Source organism: Cyprinus carpio, chromosome B5 (assembly GCF_018340385.1).
Source record: "Cyprinus carpio isolate SPL01 chromosome B5, ASM1834038v1, whole genome shotgun sequence".
NCBI classification, from domain to species: domain Eukaryota; kingdom Metazoa; phylum Chordata; class Actinopteri; order Cypriniformes; family Cyprinidae; genus Cyprinus; species Cyprinus carpio.
Window position 1 is genome coordinate 28,549,262 of NC_056601.1, and position 18,556 is coordinate 28,567,817.

The window sequence follows — 18,556 nt, forward strand, 5'->3', positions numbered from 1 at the left end:
GGCCCAAAACACACTATTGGACAGGGTTGCCAGGTCTAACAAACACAGCCCATAGGCCAATCAAAAATAGCCCAAGACAAGCCCAACAACCCTATCCAGATTGTAAAACTCAACACCTGCCACTCCCAGTCCTAAAATACACATTTTACAGTCACTGTTATATGTTACAACTTCAACTTGAAATCACTAGAAGTAATCATAAACGGTCACAAAGGTGCTCAAAGGTTGTCCTTCCCTCACAGAACACATAAAGTAGCACAGTTTTATCATTGGTAGAATGTAAAATATTCAAAACATGCAGTTTGGGCTAGTGTAAACAATATTGCAATGGCCTACTTTAAACCATGGAGAAAAATAGTTCAGCTTGAGGCAACAGTTTACTGTACAAGTAGCTCAACTGTAACAGAAAACTTGCAAACTTGGCAATACTGCTATTGGAAAACACTAGTTAATGGTTTCAATTGTTAACAGTTGATGGTTTGTAATGGTATCTGTAGTGAAAACCATTAGATTTCTGTGATGGTTTCTTTTTTCTTTTCTTTTTTTTTTCAGCAGGGAGTTTCCATGTGTATTTGACTGGTGTATTTGACTCTGGCCTCGTTTACACTGCAGGTCTTGATGCCCAATTCTGATTTGTTGCCTATATCTGATGTTTTTGGCTGTCCGTTTACACGTTCTTTCAATTGTGACCCATATCCGATTCATGTGTTTACACTTGCTATACCGCCTAAAACGTCGCGCATGCGTTGTTGTCATTTACCGCCTCCACATGTGTTTCCTCATGAAAATAACAAATGAAATTCTCCATTAAAAGACCTTCAAAATGATTTATGATTTGTTGGAATCGGACAAAAAATGACTGAGTCACCCATTTGAAGTCGATAGTGAAGTCCTCCGTCTTTTCTTATTATTAATTGCTATATTAATAATCACAATACAGCTATTTTTATTTAATTTTTATCTTTGTCATTATAAATAAGAACAGCTGAAAAAAACCGTACAAGTAGCCTAGAAGAAACAAAAATGCATTCCCTTTATCATTTTATATCTAAAGCATTCATGTACAAAAACCAATCAAATGTAAAAAAAATAACTTGTGTGTTCATTACAAATAAATTGATTATTAAAACTACAAAAGCAGTTCAATGATGTGCAGCGAGGTGATGCCCTCTTTTCTTTTATTGTTAGTTTAACATTATGATAATGACAGACGTCCTATACTGTAATGCATGGATCTAATATAATGTTACACATCAGATGTTTTCCCCAAACAGTTCCGTTTACTTAAGACAGAGCATATGGTGTTTGCGTGAACACACTGAAATAGGCTACTGTAATTCTGTATATGTGTGTATTTATTGGAATTGCGTGCCGTCAGAAGCGCCGTTTTACGCACGCACTTCGGATGACAGTCAGCGCGAGAGGCGAGCGGAGAAAATGTACAAATACGTTTTTTTTTTTATTAATTTCCAAGTTTTTTTTTTTTTTTTGCCTGTAGCTCAAAATAGCCCGTGCGAATTTACACTCATTTTGCCAGCACGGGTCACATACGACGTGGAGAAGTACCACATTGTCGCAGTTTTAATGATGTACAGAACGCAATGCCGAAAATCCGACCTGCCTGTTTACATGACAGTCGCATTGGCACATATCTGATTTATATCCGATTTATTTCCAAATATGAATGAGGCCTGAAACCGATCTCGAAATATCCGAATGCACACGCTTTTCCTGTTTACACTGTCATAGAACAGATCCGATCTGTGTCACATATGAGCAAAAATCGGAATTGGGTCACATTTAACTGTTAGAGTAAACGAGGCCTCTCTGTAGTCTTTGCATGCTTCACCAATATATTCTTCTAATACATAAAATCAGGAAGCTTGACCAAAGTTGTGGAGAAGAATTTATTCAAGGTATTATTATAGCACAGCTCTTCAGCAATGATGTTAGCATGTGAGTCTTCCAAGAATCTTAATCTAAATACTGTCTGAATGGAACTTTATTTTTGAAAAGAAATGTGTCTCAAACAATAGACCTTGTACTGTTAGGACGTCCCACTGGAGACACTGCAAACAATCCCTTAGAAATTCTAATTGCATTGGTCATTTCCCTGTATATGGGCCATTTGGCTGCATGGGCCATTTAGGTCACACCTTTAGAAATACAGATGCAACTGATTGCACAGTCATAAATGTAAATACATCAGATATTAAAGGACTATAACTGGAATTGTTGTATCAGTAATGTAACTGCAATTGTTGTATCGAGTTAAAATCTAAAGGCAAAAGCTGTGGTTTTGCACGTAGGTTTCAAGCATGTTCAAACCAGTTTAAACTCGAACTGTGTTCTAAGTATAATAATACTTTTGTTATATAAATGTTGTAAATTCAGTTTTATGTTTCCTATTTTTTCATATACAACTTGCCCATAGATATTACAGTGTGGTTTGGTAATTATTACACTGTTTACAATTAAAAAAAAAAAAAAAAAACTAACAGTAATTTACTGGTTTAGGCTATAGGCTAATACACTTTCTTTCTTTCTTTTTTTTACGTTTTAGGATTTTGTAATAAATAAATAAATAAAACAAACAATGAACAGTCTGGTTGATGAACAAATAGTGTATATATTTTTTGGTATTAATTCTGTATAAAAATGAATACTACAAAATATGAGAATTGTGAGGATGTATTGGCAAGCTTATAAATATGAGAAATCAAAAAACATTGTGATATTTCCAATGTCTTTGTGTTCCTCTGGTTTTTTTTTTTTTTTTTTTTTTTTTTTTTTGAAAATTGGAATTTGCTTGTCAAATTTCATGAATCACATTTGTTTTTTTTCTCAGACCATCTGCAGACTCGTCGCTAGAGGCGCTGACGAGACGGAACCCATTTGAGCAGGCTAGTGAAGATGGGAAAAAAAGGAAACCGCACAGTATACATAAAAGTCCTTTGATTTGAGGTTAACTTCATAATATGACATGGTTTTTGGTGAAGAAAAAAAATGCGCTGTGGATATAATCTTAATTATCTGTAAATCTAGACATCTATATACTTGCCACAACATGTTTGTGTCTCTAAAATATTATCACAACAAGACATGCTAAAATTGCTCAAAATACTGTAGTTAAACTTTAGGCAACAAACACTGAAACAAGTAACTTGTGAGTCTTAACAGAAGAGTTTTCTTCATCCACGCAGATGAAAAAGTAGTTTGGTCATAAATGTAAAAACACCTTGCACTTCGCACACAAATTTGCTATTACATGGAAGTCTGCAGTTGAGTTATTTTGCTTATCTAACCCAAAAGATGGGCCAGCTGACGTGATACCATCCACATAAAGGCATTGTGTGAAATTAATGCATGTGCAAATTGAGAACCTGCCCTTGCATGATGGCGGATGAATGTGTCCGTGGGGCAGACCGCAACATTAATATACCTCACCAACAGTGAAGCATCGGCCGCCAGTGGCGTGGACATATCAGGAAGAGAACAGACAAATTCGCTGAAATCAAATTTGGGAGTTCTGTTTCTAGAAGAGAAAAAAAAAGTGCCCCGGAAAGACCCACTCGTTTCGTCATTTTGAAATCCGAAGGGGAGGATTTCTTCATTCCCAGAAAATTTCTCCGCATGACCCGCATCATTTTGGGAGGTAACAAAGTGGAGCACCCGCGTCTTTCCTCATTCACAAATGATACAATGTAACGGGCGCTTTGATCGCAATCATCCGGAGCTCATGTTTGTGTGCGCGGTAAGATCACATCACAATTCTCTCAAATGTGATCTGAATGTGTTGTGTTGTGCAGTGCATGATCTGTTGATTTTTCTTTTCTTTTTTTTTCTTTTTTGCGGAGCTGCTTTCGAAATAAAGTTTTGCAGCGAGTTTGTGTTGCAGTGAATTGTTGCATCATTCTTGCTGTCTGTGTGTTTGGATCGAGCGGAGGCTTTTGCAGGAAATTTGTGGAGTTGAAATCAGACGGGGTAGGGTACAATCTGAAAACACAAAAAGCACACGAAGCAGCCATGTTTGCTGAATTTTCCTGTGAATTTTACTCTTCTCTGGCGACTGGAAAGAAAGGTTGGCTCGAACTGTTCAGTCGTTCATTAAGCAACTTAGTGAAGTGAAGTTCGATGCAGATTAGAGTAATGAAAGTAGGATTACTGAAAGACGGCGTTATTTTCGATGAAATTAGAATGTAAATGTGGTTTTCGTTTTTGCAGCGAAATTAGCGCCATCTGTCGGTAGATATTTCGAAAAAATTAAGAAATTACAATTAATTTTGCTTGCAGGGATGCATTTCTTTATATTCGACACTTTCTATTGCCGCTGTGGTTTAGTCGGTGTATAGATTGGTTAGTTGTGGTTGTTTATGTCTTTTAGACAAACTTCATCATCATGCCGTTTTGTGTTCGTTTAAATATTAACATATTTTTTTTATCAGTCAAGCTTTTTTGAAACGCAGCAAATTTCCTCAGTGTCATAAGAAAACAAAATATCGTTAAATGAAAAGCCACTCTTACCAGCTGGCATTTTCCTTTCGCACACATTTAGATTTTTTTTCCTTCTTCCACAGCTCAACTGCAAATATTGTAATGATCAGTCAGACCTGACAGTGGGTGCAGAATAGATGGGATTTTGTTCCTGTGTCATGACCAGAAAGCTGCTGGACAGTCATGTTACTGGTCACACGTGTTGGATGTCTGAATCATTTTGCTAGTTACATGAGGGAAGTGAAAATATTTGGAGCTTCCTTTTCAATGAACTGAAAACAGGTTTTCACATTTGTTTCAAGTAGGGTTGCATGGAACACAAATATTTAAAATATTTAAGTATTAAAAAAAAAAAAAAACGTGGGTGGGCAAGTCAGCTAGTGTTTAAAAATATGTTTATTAAGAGTACATTTTTTTCTGCTATTTACATTAAAACACTTTACATTATATTTTATGTTTGTATTTTGCATTACTTTTTATTTTCTTTCATTTTCTGTCAGTGGCTGAAATTTGGTAACGTTTTACTGTTCTTAATGTCATTTGTCTGAAAGATGAAAAAAACAAGTAATATTGTCAGTAGTAATGCTGGTAAACAAGATGTACAAATGCATTGAGGGTAATTAACAGCTGCTGTCAGCACAGACTTTGAGATCTAGATTGGCAACCTTTTTGTATGTGTAAATGTAGTTGTCAGTTCTCTTTAATTTTTGAATTCTAACAAGTCTGCTTTACTTGTACTGAATTCACAAATGCAACAAATGCATTCTTGACCTGATGTTTTCTCATCATCTCATTCTGGAAAAGGTGACCATGCAGCATGTAAGAGGCTTTAAAGGGATTGTTCAAAAATGAAAATTCTGTCATGTACTCATCCTCATGACATTCCTGTTTGACCCCAATGAGACATTTTTGATGAAGAAAGCAAGTCATGCAGGTTTCTAACAATATGAGGGAAGGTTAATTATCTTTAGTTATTTTTAGGTAAACTAGTCTATGCCTTTAATGCAAATGAACATCTGTTAAAAACATGAAATGTAATACATTTTTAGTGGCCTCCAAAAAAATAAAAAATAAATGCTTCTTTATCGCTTGTATAATATAGTACAAAATTAATTCCAAATTCAGTCAAGTTCACAACAAACTATACTACCAGGATAACAATTTAAGAAAAGTTGAATGGGAAATGAATTTATCAGTTTCTTAGTGTTTGTTATTTTGCCAATTTTATTTAAAGGGATAGTTTACTCAAAAATTCAAATTCTGCCATTATTTCTCACCATCATGTTCCAAACCCCTAGGACCTTTGTTCATCTTCGGAACACAAATTATATATTTCTGATGAAATCTGAGAGCTTTCTGATCCTACAGAGATAGCAAAGGTCCAACCATGTTCAAGGTCCAGAAACGTACCAAGAACATTGACAAAATAGTCCATGTGACATCAGCGGTTCAACTGTAATTTTCTAAAGCTCCGAGAGTACTTTTTGTGTGCATAAAAAAACAAATGACCTTCAGTCAAGAGCAGTTTGTGATTTTTGTTTTTGTCTTTTGCTGTTTGATTAATATTAAGCACACAGTCGGCAGCAGGAATATAGCCCACTGTTTCTTTAAGAGTGCACAGATCCAATTTACTGTTGTACACGTGTTTTCATTCTCAACTGTTTGTTAATTTATTACATAACCGCTGAGGGTTACGTGAATAATCACCAAGCGCACTGCTAAAAAAGGGGGCAGAGGAATGGAGAGCATTAAGTATTTAATCTCGATTATTGTATTTTCATAACTGTTGGAGGCTGAAATTAAAACTGTATTTCGATTAATTGCACAGCCCTATATTCAACATTTCTTCTCCTCCGTGTCACCCTAGCGCCCTTTTTGAAGAGTACAACACATGCACGTACTTTGATCTGCATGTAAACAACACATGCATGTGGTGCCGCTGAAGTACAACATGCATGCACCACTTCTTGTTTACGTTCAGAGAAGAGCACACGCATGCGTCATGATATTCTCCTAAATGGTGCTAGGGATGACACGGAGGAGAAGAATTGTTGAATAAAGTCATTATTTATTTTATTTATTTATTGTGCACAAAAAGTATTTTCGTAGCTTCATAAAATTACGGTTGAACCACTGATGTTACATGGACTATTTCGTTGACGTTCTCAGTACGTTTCTGCACCTTGAACATAATAGGACCCTTGCTGTATATGGGGTTTCAGGAAGCTCTCGGATTTCATCAAAAATATCTTAATTTGTGTTCCGAAGACGAACGAAGATCTTAGGGGTTTGGAACTACATGAGGGTGAGTAATTAATAGCAGTGAGTGAACTATCCCTTTAATGACAGAATTAACTCCAAAAGTGTTTTTTTTTTCCCAAATTATTTTCAGCATTTTTTGTGCTTAAGTTGAACAGTTATTCCAAGGATCTTCATTAAGTGTATGGATTTTCAGGTTTACATGGCTGATATACATGGCTAGATATCAAACTTTTTTATTATTATTATAATTTTTTTTTTTTACATTTTCAGAACCATAAAACTTTATTGCTAGTTTTACAAGAGGAAAAACAAATCCCATGTCTTTTATGTGTTCTCAGAAATTTTAGCCACTTAAATTCAAAAACTGTTTCTTTTAACCCCCTTTAAAATCTGAAAACACAGACTCAGCTTTCTTAAAGGAACAACATCACTACGGAGGTGTCAAAGCAGCAGATATACTGCGTTTTTAATGCTCTTTTTTTTTTTTTTTTTTTTTTTTTAGGCAGTGGTTTTATTTGAGTTGTAAATGCTTTGGTCGGAAGTAGTATTCAGCTCTATATTGTTACTGTTACTAATCTAAGAATAGAATTTTCATGGAAATTTTTAGAAGCCTGCCTTTCCCCCTTTTGTGTAATAAATTCAGGGATTTTCCATGCAAGGTGTCCGGGGTCTGTAATTTTCCACTGCATTTCAATGTCAGTACTTGTAACTTGGAACAAGTGGCTAATTTTTAACCCACTGACCATTTTGTTTTCAGATCATACTCTTGTTCGGCTGAATTCAAGAAAAGCAGACAAGGAGGGAGAGGAAGTAGAAGCGAGCAGTTGACTCCTTCAGCTCTGCACCACAAGGTGAACTGCCTTTTACTGACTACATTTTCATCAATGTTGCAAGCCAACGTGGGGTGCCATTTCCATTTTACTTCAAGGAATAGTTCATTTAAATATGGAAATTGTTGTTTCAAAGCTGTATGCTTTTTTTTTTTTTTTTTTTACTGACAAAATAAGAGTTTTTGAAGAATCTTCACTCAGCTCTTTTCTATATGACTTGATGACTACTTTGAAGCTACAAAAATAACCACCATAGAAGTATCTGCAACACCTGTCTGTAATATTGAAGTCTTATGAAGCCTGATCAGATTTGTTAGACAAACAGACCCAAATTAAAGTAATTTATTTTCCTGCTGCCATTCTCGAATCTCGTTCTCCATTGAAATTGCATTTTATTATTATTGTTTTTTTTAATCTCAGTGCACTGAGTACAGGTGAGATTTCATAGCTTCAGTGGAGTGGAAGATTATCAGTGAATAACAGATTTTGAAATTAAATTTTATTTCTTTGCATAAAACTATTGTATGGATACAGAAGGCATGGATTATAGGTAAAAAAAAAAAAACAATTCAGTTTATTCAAAAAACATAAAAATGCAATTCCTGGATACAATTTGAGTGCTTTGTTTAATTTTCTTAATTTTCTTTGTTTAATTTTCTTCATTATTTGATTATTATTATTTATCATTTGAGAAAAAAGGAGTGAAGAAGGTTTGTTAATATTAGAAGAACAAAAAATATTAATAGAAAACCATTATCAGCTAAAGTCGTGGTGCATTTAATGTGGGGAAAAAAAAAAAAAAAAAAAAAAAAACTTGAGAGCTGCATTTGCGTAACTTTGTCACTTCAGTGTTGTGTAATGATATGATGGCCTTTCGGTGGCAAAGCTTTAGGCCACTCAGACTTCATGTCAAGTTCAAGGTTGCTAAACTTTGCCACCAAGTTTCTTGTGTAAATGTAGGAAAATGGTCACATTTACACAATGCTTCAGAATATTGTGAATTTAAATGTAGTCATAGAAAGGAAAACTGGAGACATGCATGACTGTGTTAAGGTCAATTCGGTCTCTTAAAATTATAATATTATAATTTGACCTTTTTATGACACTGCAAAGTTAATTTAGGTTGCAAATACAGTGTTACTCTGAAAAATTTAATATTTATAAAATTAACTCAAGTTATTGGTAAACGATAATTAAAAAAAATGTCTTTGATATGACTAAGAAGTGTACAACATAACAGAGTAAATGATGAAAGTGTATATATATTTATTTATTTTTTTATTTTTTGGAAAGCTACTGCTTGAAATTCTTCATAAAGTGTGGAAACTGAGCTATAAAGTAACACAGTTGCTATGCAGTGCTTTCTGTTAAATCCCTCAGAAACTCCATTAATGTCCTGCTTTTTCCCAAAAGCAATGAATACAAAATGACTCTGTGATATTGTGACTCTGTAGGATAATGCTTAGCCCAACTGCCTTTATTTCACTGTAGGATATGTAAATTTAGGCCTTATTTTTGATTCTGGTAATTATTAACGTTACATCACTCTGGGAACCTAGATTTCATAATATGCTACATTGACTCCATACGGTTTGTTGCTCATAGCAAACTCTCACTGCTAAAGCGGCATACTTATGAGAACTCGGAGATGACATTAGTGCCAAATTAGGGTTGTTTGAATAATTGTTTTTTGATTATTTAAGGGCATTCTGATATTGTACTTTGTCTGCTTTTGTTTGGAAATTAAATGGCAATGTTAGGGATGGGTTGGTTGAGTTATAATGTTTTTGTATACATCATATAAACATTCTATGCCAAACCAAATTTAGGTTAGGTTAATAGGATGTTGCCCAGATTTTCTTTTCCCTGAAGAAAGACACAGATAAATGGTAATGAAAGCAAAAATATTAAATGTCATGGATGGATATTTTGTAGAGAGGGGCCACAGTGGCAATTTTCACTTGAGATTTGGAGCCAAATTACAGGGGAAAATGACTGTAGAAAGATGACTGCATCATTTATTTATTTTTACACAGACATTTGTAGGTATATTAGAAAAAAAAAAATTGACTATAGCAGCTGTTGACTTGTATCTTAATTTTAAGGCCCTATGGTTTGGATCCAGAGATAAAGGGATCTCAGTCTGGCTGAATGAGTAAATTGTACACATTTTCAATGGTCAAAAACCAAACGTGGGTCACTTTACATACAGCTAATACTTTTTTTCTTTTAAAGAAGAATATCTGAAAAACAAATAATGTTGGAATTAGAATTGTATCTTGGTTTCCTGAGCACCACAAATATTCTTTTACCCAACTGTCACCACTGGCATGTAATGCAACTGCTAAAGTCAGTGGATTTTATTAATAGATTCTCCTATCTTTATGTAAATAACATAATGACATTGCCTTCTACCCCACTGTAATTTGACTGTAAGATTTATACATGCCATTTAATTTAATATTTTAGCTTTCTTCTTTTAGTGTTTTTTTTTTTTTTTTTTTTTTTTTTTTAAACCAGGGGAAAAAAATAAATAATAATAGTGATAATTAAAATCAAAACAACCTAGGAACCATGGATCAGCCTAGTTAATTTAGATGGAAATGTAGCCCCAAAAGTTTTGGTTTTGTTCTCTTATTTTTCATTTTAATTTTTATTTTCAAACAGTCCAGGAAATTTAATATGTAACAATTAAAATACTTCAAATGATGGTGATGATGATTATTATTAGGGTCTTTTCGCAAATCAAAATATATGATTTTTTAATGTAAAAAATAAAAATAAAAAAAGGTCTGGGATTAGTGCCAGGTCTGTCATTATTGCTTAAACAGCTGCTTCACAGCTAGTTGATTAGTGAGGTTGGCTAGTTGATTTACGTGTGCTGGTATTATTTATAACTCGCATGCATGATTATTGTGAAACTACAGTAAAAAAGCTTAGATTCAACAAAACTTGGCTAATAGGTTTTCGGAACGCACTGTGGCTTAATTTCCATCAACAGATGAAGATTCACAGCACTCTAAATCAGGTTGTGTGCTAGTCTTTTAGTGCATGTTAACTCTCCTCACTGATGCTTGTATGCTGGCTTTCGCTGGTTCCTCAGTGTCCCACAGCATTGTGGTATCGTTATATTTAAGAGTAATTCTGAGTCTATAGTGACTTTGCTCCAGTGTCTTGTCACCTGCTCTGAAAATCTGAACAAATGTAAAACGATCTAGTCTCACGACTCTCTGACACCTCCTGCTTAAACCCCAAAGCCTGAAGGATGGTGAGGCCCCACTGTCATGATCTTGAGTCTCAGTACAGATGCAGACCAAGCCCTTCTGCTCTGTGGGAAGTTTCTAATCAGCCCGAGCTCGCCTTATGACAAAGTGCCGCCTTAATTTAGTTTAAGTGTCCAGTTTCTTAAAGGGATAATTCATTCAAAAATGAAATTAGTTGCCATCAATTACTCAAACCCATGTTGTCCCAAACCTTTGTGAATATTCTTCAAAACGTTTCAGCTGTCATTGCCCATGCAATGAATGTATTTGGGGTCCAAAACAACCTTTCATTGTAAAGATGGAGAAAAAACAAACAAACAAAAAAAAGTATTTTTCCAATATGTCATATTTTGAGTTAGACAAGCGAAAGAAATGCATACAGGTTTGGAATAAGTTTAAGGTGAGTACATGAGTGAATAAAAAATTCAATTTTGAGTAAAAACAATTTAAGCCAGAATTACTTTTCTATTCAAATTATATTAAAACAAAAAAAAAATAATTTTAAATATTTAAACAGCTAAATGTTCTTTTGAGATCTTTTAGTTTAAAAGGCCAGATTGGTGTTCAAACAAGTAACTAAAACCCACAATAAGAAGTTCTTTAATCTTTTAGCTTGTTTTGTAATGTAATTTTAATTCAGTGATTACATTATCAATAATACCTTGTACCATGATGAATTTCAGCAGTTGTCAGAATATACAATTTGTATTGTTTATAATGGCTATATTTCTTATTTGCTATATGCTGGTTTTATTTTAAATGACAGTTTGTGCTCAGGCTGACAGACTCTATGAGATGCAAAACTGATGATCCATGTTATCCCAGCATGATTTGTGAATATTCCAAAGAGCATTTTATGTGCTTCAGTGGAAGCAAGAAAATCTGACCTTTTGCACAAAAGAGTTAACATGGTCAGTGTCACAGATTTGCTTGCATTTGTTTAGTCACAGTACTCCAGAATCTTAAAGAAAGTTCACACAAAAATTAAAAAAATTCCCACACTCCCACGGCTTTCGTACTTCTTTGAAATACAGAAGGTGATATTTTAAAGAATTAGTTCAACTGTTTTTGCCCACATTACAGGTTCAACTGATTTCAAGCTTTAAAAAAAGATAGTAATGATAGTGTGTTAACATTTCACTACATATAATTCCTGTTATTTTGCAGTGTGGTGTATTTTGCTGCAGCATGTAGGCTTAACTGGGAAATCTAAATAAATATTGGCGACCAGATTGGTACCGACTGATCATAGTGTTTCTCAAAGTTCCTGATTGGTGCAGGACTGTTTTATAGGTTCAGTAAATTTACATCTGCATCCTAGACATGTGCTGATATTCGCTAATACAAAAAAAAAAAAAAAAAAAAAAAAAAAATAATTTTTCAAAATCATAATAGTAAACATACACTGCAAACACTGTAAATACTAAGACTTAATATTTTTATTTTCAAAAAAAATATTTACATTTAAACAATTTAGCATTTTATTTTGGAATAAAGCATGCTAGATAAGAGTGGGGGGTCGTCTATGGGTGTCCCTTATTTATCTATCTAACCCTAGATAATGGTTGACCATGTTTTAAACATTTGTTTACTTCATACATTTTTGCATTTTGTTTTATTACATACATGCCTAGGCCGAACTCTAAATCAGTGCTCTACTGTGAAATATGTTTCTTTACATTGTATAGTCGTGTCTCTTATGTGAATCTGGATTGTGTATGCGTTTAGTTTATGGTGACTGTAATGCTTTCGAGTTGCCGTAGGCCTCTTCATGGCCTCCTTTACTGTGGGTCTTTTTGCCCAGATACTTTGGAGGGTGGCCAGTTCTGGGCAAATTTATAATTGTTCTACATTTCCTCACCTTTTTATTATTAGCCTTGCTTGCTAAATCCCATACACTTTCAGCATTTTCCATGTACACTATGGCAAAGTAATTTTATCATATATAGACGATATCTTGCATATGCCCTGATGTCCATATCAATAGCCAGTTAACAAACGATTATTCAAGGGGTTATGAACTGCCTTTGTTTTATTTTGTACTGTTCTCTGAGGTCTACTTTTAATGTTACCAAGAATTTAACATCAAAATAATTTAGATACTACATAATTTAGAAGTAATGAGCAATTTTCTGTCCTGTTTTTAATCCCCCTCATCAGAACACTCTGTTTGAGTTGGTGTGGCGGATTGTAGACTCAGACATAAACACCCACTGCTATGATTGGCTAATAGTAGTGTCTATTTGACAGTGTACATTCTTCATAGATGGATGCTGCTGTGATTTAGGTCAAAAACACATAAATAAAAGTCTCTGCATACGGAGTCCGAAATTTTCGTATGTGTGTTTTTGTATTTGAAATCCTAAAAATTTGTCACGCACAGAAACCTTGCACACTGAGTCTGATGCAAATATTCGCAAAACAGCACTAAATGGAGTCTTCAAGCAGTGAGGATGATTTTGTTGTTCTCTCGCAGTGTGCAAGGATGCAAAAAAAAAGGAAAAAAAAAACTAACCCGATCCGAATTTTATGATGGACGAATATTATATACAGTGCTTTGTGCTGCCAAACGAAGTGGATGAACTTTACATACACCATTCTGTATTTTTTACATTTTTTTCTTCGCAGAGGGGGACTATAAAATACTATAGAACCAATTATAATCAGGTATGCTGTTTACACTGGATGTGGCGTGGTGTGACACGACACATCACCAACAACAAACTGATGCATCGTTCTATTGATGACGTACTGACATAAAGTTCAAATAATTTGCAATGGTCTCTTGGTCGCGTCCAGTGTAGACAGCCTCTACCTGTTGCAGTGCGGGATGGCGTCACACATACGGTGTAGACACCATGTTTTGTGTGAGCAAAGAAAACGATCAGTATAATATAATGTATATATCAGTATACTAAACATCACACATCCTGCAATGTGACTATTGCGGGCGTGCACATCACGATATCAATGGTGAAGCAACATATTGTGAAGCCCTAGTGTGCAGCGTCTTGTGTGTGTCAATGAAAGCAGCGAAACAATATAGTAGCAATATAAAGTTAGTAGCAAAAGAAACATTTTAATACTATCTGAGGAAAAAACATAAATTTGAATTAACTTTATACATAATATTCCCATTTTTTTTTTTTTTTTTTTTAAATGTCTTGACCAGTGACATGATAAGGGATTGTCAACTCATCACCCCCACTTCCCTGTCCACTTCTTCCAAATTTTCCAGTAGGTCAGACTCCAGCATTTCACTGCTGCACAGAAAACTGGATTCTTATGAAGTTGTGGTGTGAACGAGAAAGGATCTGAGATTACTTCAGTGCTGAAGGTTCTCTTTTGAGTCCACTATAATGTGAACTCCAAAAGGACTGAGGTCACTTTTGGATGGTTTCCTTTCTGGTTCATTTTAAGTGAACTGGGTTTGGTTCCTTTAAAACAAACTATATGTGAAAACACCCTTAGTTTCAGTCTTTTTAAAAATCCTGCGTATAATTGTGCCTTGTTTGTAAACAAATCTGCTGTAAAATTAAGTGAACAAAGGACCAATTTCTTATTGATGCGGTCTGGGTTAAAAAAAATAAAATAAAGTTCATCCACTCTTTCCTAACTTTGGGATCAAAAGGAAGGCAATGCAAACACTGTTTTTCCATAACTTGGCACTGCACAGTGTTTTGTTGTCATCAGAGCATCTTTATCGTTTGGTTTCTGCGTAGACCTGTGCATTCGCCTCTCGTAAACACTACATGCGTGAATCAGTGGGCGGGGCTAAACAGGCAGCAGTGTAGAAGCATGCGTTGATGATCTTGTGCGGAGACACTGCTTAATCACACTATAACTTCAAAGAGTAGAACAATTTTTTTTACACACATTTTATTTTTGTGAGTGCACATCTTGATTTGATGTTTATTGTATTTTTGTAAGTTAACTCTGCAACTGAGGCCACGTTTACGCTATGTGCATTGTCGTTATTATCAAAACAAAAAAAAAAAGAAGAAAAGAAAACATTTGTCGATTTTTAGCACAAAAATCTTAATTTGTGTTCTGAAGATGAACAAAGAACTTATGGGTTTGGAACGACATGAGGGTGAGTAATTAATGACAGAATTTAAATTTTTGGGTGAACTATTCTTTTACTGTTTTGATATCTGGAAAAATCGACCAGCAATAACTTCCTACAACTCATTTGGTGTTCTTTTATTTCCAGTTTCATTTGACACAAGAATCGATCATGTAGCTCTTATTTGTAGTGTATGTGGTTGCAGTGTCTCAGTTTTTGCTGGGGTGCAAGTAAAATAATAACAGTGCAGGTTATAAGGTGGGGTAAAATTGATGAAATAACAGCTAGCCGTACTGCATTAACCGCAGCAGATGTTCAGTCCTCTGATCTCTGCTAGACATGATAAAGGATCGGACGATTAAAGCTCCAGGGGAAATAATGGAACATCCAACAAAATGAAAAGCCAGGGAATGTAATTATGAATGCAGTAATTCAAAATGAAGCATTTATATATTGTAATAAATGATAAATAACCCTAATATGAATTAATACATGTATAAATAATAAAAGTACAATGAATAATGAAGTTATTTATTTTTTCGTTTTACATAAATGTGTACATATCTGCCCTGATCCAGAACACACACACACACACACACACACACACACACACACACACACACACACACACACACACACACACACACACACACACACACACACACAAATCCCTCTCTTTAGTTTTTTTAGTGTCACAATGGAGCAGGTTCAGTCTCTTCATCTCCTGCTTGTTTTGCAATTTTGATTTCCATCAAAAATTTAATCACGAGTGTTTAAGGGCTCAGCGCTGGCCTGTGTGCTGCCCTGAATTTCTTATTTTAGTCTATTCTTTCAGGATTTATTTTTTGTATAATTCAAGTATGCTTTTCAATATCTCCCAGTTATTAAATTTTAATTCAGAGATCATTAGCATATAAATTGAAAAGGCTTTTTTGAGTTGCCCACTCAGATGAAATTTAAGAGGAGATATTTCTTTTTTTCACCACTTTCATTTAAATGTAAAATAGTAAAAAGAAAAAAAAATACAAACAAAATAAATGAATTTATTTATTTATTTTTACTCCTTTTTTTATGCCATTGTTTTTCATTACAGGAACGTGTCAGTGTGTTCTGGTTCAAGGAAACTAGGGCTGTCAGCCTAATCTCTTCCAGGCATCTCCTGAAATAGCCAGAGAGTAATAAATTCTCATTAGATGACAGTGTTGAAATTCTGCTCATAGTTATCACAGTTTAAAGCAGGTTTTCGAAATGAATCAGTGAATGTACCTGTGCACACTAATAATGCCTCCTGGCTCTTCTTCTGATGGACATACCTGTAATTAAGAGGTGCTATCCACACTGTTCTATATATTACTTGTGATGCAAGAATATATTGACTTTCGATACAATCAAAATTCTTACAATTTGCATTTAATTGGAGTTTTAAATTTCAGCATGGGAAGTGATAAAACGGTATCATTTCAGTCGAGGAATGTTAATTTGGTGGTTCTGATCTTTTGTCGTATATTTAGATGTCTTTTTTTATAGTAAAACATTTTAAAAACCAAGTTAGACTAGCTAGTGTCTGGTTTGTTGCTTGAAACCAACTTAAAACACAGCTACCAGCACAAATGCAAATTTATGAATTAAGTAAATTATCTGTATTTTTGTTTGGATGATGAGAGTCAGAAGTAGGACTTTTATTTTGACAGTGATGAGAATGCAGATGCACAGGAGAATCCATTCTCCATCTTTATTAGTTTTTTTTAATAGTTTTTTTAATAATAATTTTTTTATTTTTTATTATCATATGTATAAAAATATAATTAAAGTCTTTTAAAAACCTAATAAACATTTATCTCTTACCTTGCAAACATTGGCAACCCCAGAGAGAAAAAAAAAAGTAATCTGTGAAAGATGCAAGGTGTGTAAATCAGATGCTGAGAGTTCTGTTCTGAACTTCAACTTTGCTGCACTATTTCATGTTTGCAGCTATCATATTTGTCATATTCACCATGTACTGCAAATATGAATTGCTGTCTGATGCTTTTTGTCAAAGGAACTATTAAATTACGCTAGTAGCATTTGTGTTCATCTACTTGAGTAATGTGCGTATCTTTATCAACAAGCCACCAATTCAGTACTTTTGTATGCTGTTAATAATGTAGTTTTTAGTAGCTAATTAAAAAATCATACAGTTTTAAAAATAAAGTACACCGAGCACAATAATAATAATAATAGTGTTCCTTGTATTTGTTTTTGTTGGCTGTTATTATGAACAGTCTATTAGTCAGCAGATCCATTGTAAACACTGACGATCACAGCCACAGATCGGCAGCTTTAAATGAATCACCGGCTCACAGATTAGTTCAGGTTCATTTCAATCTGCACATAACCAAAAGTGCTGAGATCTTTTGTAATTAGTCTGTTCATTTCCACCAGTTTGTTTCTCTTACTCAGCTGTTTGCAGGCATAACAGGTGTGCATTATCACATTATTATCACACAGTAATGAGGCGATCATAGTGCGATAGAGGCATTAACTGCTGTCCCGTGAATTCGTCCCCACCTCATCAGTGGGTGTATGTGTGTGTATGTAAGTATATATATATATATATATATATATATATATATATATATATATATATATATATATATATATATATATAATATATATATATATATATATATATATATATATATATATATATATATATCGGGGTGGAACGGTACACGTCACAGTTTGGTACACACCTTGGTTCGGGGGTCACGGTTCGATAAGTTTTCAGTACAACAGGAAAAAAAAAAAAAATCATATGCTCTGTTTTTTTTTTGTTTTAGTTTTTTGAACAGACAAAAAAAAATATATTGCTATAGTGCTCCTGTAGCTCAAGTGGTAGAGCATTGCGTTACGAAGCGCAAGGTTGGGGGTTCGATTCCACGGGAACACATGATAGGTAAAAATTGATAGCCTGAATGCACTGTAAGTCGCTTTGGATAAAAAGCGTCTGCTAAATGCATAAATTTAATTTTAATTTAATATATATATATATATATATATATATATATATATATATATATATATATATATATATATATATATATATATCTATATATATATATATATAAATTCTGCAGTACACGTATACATACAAGGAATAAATTCTTGAAATATATTTGACACGTAGTGTAGCCTATATACGCTGAGTTTCAGTTAATTTTTGTGGCCGGCTTAATTTGTTCACAGAAAGGAAACTCAAATGGCAGAAAGTGACATCCTATTTGTTTTCTTTATTTTACAAAAGCACAATGTTTTGTTTTTATTGTGAGTGTACACAAATAAAAACAGACCTTTATACAGTGATGCATTATTAAGACAATAAGTGTTTAAGAAACTGTTAAAGTGATCGCGCTGGCACATACGCACGTTCGCACACACACACAAAACACATCAGTTTCAGCATTGCTAACTTGACAGCGCAGATGGTACTTTATCATAATAAAATACAGTAAACCAAACATCACTGGGTGGCCTCTGTGTCACTGTTGGAATGCGACTGAAGTACAAATCCTATAATTTACATAATAAATAATAGTTAAGCATTCAGATAAGTTAGATCGCAAATTTGGAAATATTATGGAATATTTGGATTTGTGCCGAAT

At 34.1% G+C, this 18,556-nt stretch overlaps 1 protein-coding gene across 2 annotated transcripts in view; it reads left to right on the top strand.

Moving 5' to 3' along the window:
* Nucleotides 1-3,005: 3,005 nt before the first annotated feature.
* The window catches only part of LOC109109897 (zinc finger protein 618), a 53,421-nt gene continuing 37,870 nt past the window's right edge, over nucleotides 3,006-18,556 (top strand). Inside the window, exons 1-2 of one of the 2 annotated variants that reach the window (XM_019122911.2) lie at nucleotides 3,006-3,754; nucleotides 7,514-7,607. The gene's annotated coding sequence lies outside the window, so the exon portion shown is untranslated. The remainder of the gene's footprint in view (nucleotides 3,755-7,513; nucleotides 7,608-18,556) is intronic. The other variant, XM_019122909.2, reaches the window with a different exon arrangement.